The sequence below is a fragment of the Cebus imitator genome, unplaced genomic scaffold, assembly GCF_001604975.1.
Source record: "Cebus imitator isolate Cc_AM_T3 unplaced genomic scaffold, Cebus_imitator-1.0 Scaffold48, whole genome shotgun sequence".
NCBI classification, from domain to species: Eukaryota; Metazoa; Chordata; class Mammalia; order Primates; family Cebidae; genus Cebus; species Cebus imitator.
The window spans coordinates 8288543-8294094 of NW_016107363.1; the positions used below are offsets into that span (position 1 = coordinate 8288543).

Here is a 5552-nt window from a genome sequence, read left to right on the forward strand (position 1 = left end):
TTTAGTAGAGACAGGGTTTCACCATGTTGACCAGGATGGTCTTGATCTCTTGACCTCGTGATGCACCTGCCTCAGCCTCCCAAAGTGCTAGGATTATAGGCGTGAGCCATTGCGCCCAGCCGGAATATTGGTTTTATAGTTTTCCTCTAGTCTTTATAGTAGTCCCCCGTTATCCTTGGTTTTGCTTTCTGTAGTTTCAGTTACCTGTGGTCAGCTGTTGTCTGAAAATAGTAAATGGAAAATTCCAGAAATAATTCATAAGTTTTAAATTAGTTTTCAGTAGTAGCCTACTGCTGCATCACAATGCCAGTGTCATCAGCCTCACTTCCATCTCATCATGTAGGCATTTTATCATCTCAACGTCATTATAAGAAGGGTGAGTACAGTACAATAAGATTTTGAGAGAGAGACTACATTACATAACTCTTATTATAATATATTGTTAGTTATTCTATTTTTTTGATAGGGGGACAGGGTTTCACTCTGTTGCCCAAGCTGGAGTACAGTGGTATGATATGATCAGAACTCACTGCAACCTTGAACTCCTAGTCTTAAGTGATTTTCCCACTTCAGCCTCCTGAGTAACTGGGGCTATAGGTGTGTACTACCATGCCCAGCTAGTTTTAAAAATTTATCTGATTTTTAAAATTTTTAATAGAGAATGGGGTCTTACTATGTTGCCCAGGCTGGTTTCAAATTCTTGGCATCAAGCAGTCCTCATGCCTTGACCTCCCAAAGTGCTGGTATTATAGTCATGAGCCACCACTCCCAGCCTGTTCTATTTTATTATTAATTATTGTTGTTAATCTCTTCGTATGCATAATTTAAAATTTAAACTTTATTATAGTTATGTGGATATATAGGAAAAAGCATATATAGGGTTTGTAACTATCTGTTGTTTCAGATATTCACTGGGGGTCTTGGAACATGTCCTCTGCAGATAGGAAGAAACTACTATATATTATTTTTTTCCCATGTTAATGTGCAGTCTAGGATTTGTAGTAAGAAGCTGAATAAAAATGGTGATTGTGGTAATTCTTGCCTTCTTGATTTAAAGAAAAAAATCTTTATTACAGTTTACCATTAAGTAGAAAGTCTACAGTAGTTTTTAATGTTTTAAACTTTGCCGCTTTTTTTTTAACCATGAATGGATTTTGAATTTTAACAGATCGTTTTTGTTTTGGGTTGGGGGTGGGATTTATCAAGCTGGTCACACTTGGATTTATCAAGTGTTTTAGGGTTCTGCAGAGAAACAGAACCATTAGTGTATGGCGGGGGTGGTATGTAAAAAGAGATTTATTGTAAAGAATTGGCTCACACATTTATGGAGGCTGACATGTCCCAAGATCGTATCTGTGTTAGAAGCTGGAGCCCCAGGAGAGCCAACGGTATAGTTTCAGTCTGAGTATGCAGGTGCCAGAACCAGGACTGCTAATGGTATGAGTTCTAAGGCTGGCAGGTCAAGACTCAGGAAGAGCCAGTGTTTCAGAAGGCAGGAAACAGTTGACATCCCAACTTGGAAGGCAGACAGGAGGAATTCTCTTCTTTTGTGGGTTAGAGTTTGCCTTTTGTTCTATTTAGGCCTTCTGCTCATTGGATATGGCCAGTCTACAATAGGGAGGGCACCCTGCTTTACTCAGTCTATTGATTGTAAACTCATCCAAAAATAACAGGAACGTGCAGAAAAATATTTGATCAAATACCTGGGCATTCAAGTTGACATAAATTAACCATCATAGCTGGGCGCAGTGGCTAACGCCTATAATCCCAGCACTTTGGGAGGCCGAGGTGGGTGGGTCATGAGGTCAAGAGAGCGAGACCATCTTGACCAACATAGTGAAACCTCGTCCCTACTAAAAAAAAAAAAAATTACCCAGGCATGGTTGTGCATGCTTGTAGTCCCAGCTAGTCGGGAGGCTGAGGCAGAAGAATCACTTGAACCAGGAGGCAGAGGTCGCAGTGAGCCAAGATTGGGCCACGATTGCGCCACTGCACTCCAGCCTGGTGTCAGAGCGAGACTCTATCTCAAAAAAAAAAAAAAGAAAAATTAACCATCACACATGGTATTTATTCTGTAGACTTACTAAGGTGAGTTACATTTATAGTTTTCCAATATATATTTTTTAAGATAGAGTTTCATTCTTGTTGCCCAGGCTGGAGTGCAATGGCACAATTGGCTCACTGTAATCTCTAACTCCTGTGTTCAAGCGATTCTCTGGCCTCGGCCTTCTGAGTAGCTGGGATTACAGACATGTGCGACGACGCCTGGCAAATTTTTAGTAGAGACCAGGTTTTACCGTGTTGGTCAGGCTGGTCTCGAATTCCCGACTTCAGGTGATCCGCCCACCTTGGCCTCCCACAGTGCTGGGATTACAGGCGTGAGCCACTGTGTCTGGCCTTAGTTTTCCAATATTAAACTACCCCTGCATTGCTTGTATAGAAACTACTCCCCTGCCTCCACCACAGCTTTTAAAGTAAATTGTGGGATTTGGCTTTTGTTTAGGAGTTTTGAATCTGTGATGGTGAATGAGATTGACTTCCAATTTTCCTTTCTTATACCATTTCTGTATTTTTTGTTTTGGTTTGGTTTTTTGAGACAAAGCTTCGCTCTTGTCCCTCAGGCTGGAGTGCAATAGCACAACCTCAGCTCACTGCAACCTCTGCCTCCTGAGTTCAAGTGATTCTCCTGCCCCAGCCTCCCGAGTAGCCGGGATTACAGGCAATGTGCCATGACACCCAGCTAATTTTTGTGTTTTTAGTAGAGATAGTGTTTCATCATGTTGCCTAGGCTGGTCTCGAATTCCTGGGCTCAAGTGATCTGCCTGCCTTGGCCTCCCACAGTGCTGGGATTAGCGGAGTGAGTCACCAAGCTTTGCCAACTTTTACTTTTTTGAGATTTATTTTGCTATTTCTGTCTTAAGTCAGAAAAATGGTCACTAAATGCTTAGTTGTAAGTACTGCTTTAGTTGCATTTCACGTTTTAATGTGCAGTATTTTCATTACTCAGTTCTAAGAAATTTTTTTAGTTTCCATTTTTTTTTTTACTTTGATACATGATGTAGAGGTACATGTATAGGGAAATATAGGGATATTTTTTTTTTATGTTCAAAAAAACATTTATAAAAAATACAGTGGGATAAGTTTTGCTGAGAAATGCAGCAATAAATACAGTTGAAGAAAACACAGCAACTCTACATTGATACATTGGCACAAACAGGAATAGCAAATGCACACCCAGACCTAAATGTCTACAGGCCATTTTTGTACATGCTGCTTTAGAAATACCACTCTGAAAATATCTTGTGCACTAGGTAGGAGAATGAGTACACATATAATCACAGATGCACACTGATCATGACTTTATTTAAAAATTAGCAAACAATACTGTAGAAACATTGATATGTAAATTTCTAAAATGCTGCATCTTAGATTTAGTTGGCAAAGACCACATTTAGCAATAGGCATGAGTTTAGTCTTCCATGTAGAAACCAGATACACTAATCTGTAAAAAAAAAAAAAAAAAAAAAAAAGTTTCCTATTGTTTGAAAATACCAGTTTAATGTAAGATTGTAAAAATGCATAGATTTTTGCATAAAAGAACTGGCTGTACAAGAGTATTCTCCTTTCACAGTATTCCTTTTTACTTCATATGCAAGTTACTGGTTATGCTGTAGGATTTAACTGCTATGGCACTAAAAGGCAACTATTGAGGGAAGAGGCAGAAAAAGGAATGTATGTAAGTCAATTTTTCTTAAAAATATAATAAGCCTAATAGTGTTTTAGGAAGACAAGATAAAAATTACTCAAGGCTAGCTTGGTCCTCACTGAATAAAAACAATAGACTAAATACTGAGCTCCTTCTGTGTGAATCTAATTATGAATGCCTTGGTTGCTATATGGGTAATCTCTGGGATAGTCATCCTGGTACTTGCCATGATACTCATCAGGGTATTCTGCCTGGTAATCACTATCACTGATTACTGAACCATTTGTTCCTGTTCCTTGGCTTCCGTTGTGAATGACAGGTTCTGTTGGAGCAGCACAGTATTTGGAATCATATACTTGCTGCCCAAGCCCATAACACACTCATTCCTCTCTGGGAAGCAACTTTGTTGGTACCCATCTGTAGAGAAATTGTCGAGTTGTCCACTGGCTGTAATGTTGGCTTCTGATCATACATGTCTCTTCTGGTACCTGATGAGTACCAGACATCCTTGCGGGGCTGGCTTCTTTGTTAGTGCCTGTCTGCAGACTTATTGCGGTTTGGTCAAAAGGTTTGTCAGTTTGCATTTTGGGATCATAAAGATGCCTCCTAGTCCCATAAGCTGTCATACCTTCCTGGCTGGCACATTTGTTGGTTTCCATCTGCAGACTAATTACACTTTGCAGCTTTTAATTTTCCTTCATCAAAACATCTTGTTTGTTTTTCTGCATACTTAACTCCAATGTCAGTGGTTGTATGGAATCCTTTTGTTTTAGCCAGACCTGCCACAGTCACTAGAGTCTCTGAACCTGGGTCATGTTTCCATACTCAAAAAGATCATTTGCTTCAAATATGTCATGTGGCTTCGTTCCGTAAGCCTGAATAGCTTTAATAAAGTTGCCAGTATTCTCCAGCTGAGGCCAGTTCAATGAGGACTCGTTGACCTTCTTCACTGAGCCTGGCTGTAGCTTGTTTATGAGTTTGCAGAGTATGATGCGATCCTTTAAGCCCAGCTGGAAGTTGGTGCCAGTGCTCATGCCTGTCACCTCTTCTATAATTGCGAAGATCTTCTGCCTAATGATCATACTTGGAAGCAATCTTGTTCTTGACCTCAGCCGAGAATCTGTAGGAAGGGCCCTTGTTGAAGTGTTCAGGTTTATGGTGGTTCGGGCGGTGGGAAGAGGCTGTGCTGGGGTCCTGGGTCTCTCGCACTTCGCCTCCCCGCTCCTGACCCCTAGGAGTGGCCTCCTCGGGGGATGCATGGAGCTGGCTCCTCTGGGCGGCCCAGGAGACTATGGCGGCCAGCCACGGGGCATGGGCGGTGCCTGGGTGACTGGGTCCGACTGAGTGCCGCAGAGCCTTGGGGTCGGCTCTGAAGCGCCTGGCTCCACGCTCGCTGCCCCTCTTTTTTAAATGTCTATTTGCATTGTAATCAAAACAGGTGGTGATTATTTGAAATTTGTTGAGACTTTAAGATCTATGTGGTCAGGTTTTGCACATGTACCTTCTGTGTTTGAGAAAAATATATAATTTATGATTTTGGATGCTGGGTACACAGTTATGGGTTGACAGCTATTTTCTTGCACTTGGGCTATGCTGCCATGTCTTCTGGCTCCTATTTTTGTTTAGGGGTCATGGGTCAACTCTCGGTCTAATTGTTCCTTTGTAGGTCCTTAGACCCCTGGCTGCTTTTTAATTTATTTTTTTTTTTTTTGGTCTTTGATGTTTAGCAATTTTTTTTTTTTTTTTTTTTTTTTATCCAGCTTTGTATATATTTTCCTTTCATATCTGTGGATTTGTTCTTTTTTTCTGGAAAATTAGCTATCTTTTTTTTTTGAGACGGAGTTTC

General features: G+C 40.8%; 1 protein-coding gene and 1 pseudogene across 2 annotated transcripts in view; one reads left to right on the plus strand and one right to left on the minus strand.

The window, feature by feature from the left end:
• The window catches only part of TASOR (transcription activation suppressor), a 70560-nt gene that overhangs the window by 32812 nt on the left and 32196 nt on the right, over positions 1 to 5552 (plus strand). The gene's annotated exons all lie outside the window — the stretch shown is intronic.
• Positions 3343 to 5434, minus strand: LOC108303565 (annotated as a pseudogene). Its single transcript, XR_001824899.2, has one exon. The product of XR_001824899.2 is annotated as a calponin-3-like (transcript).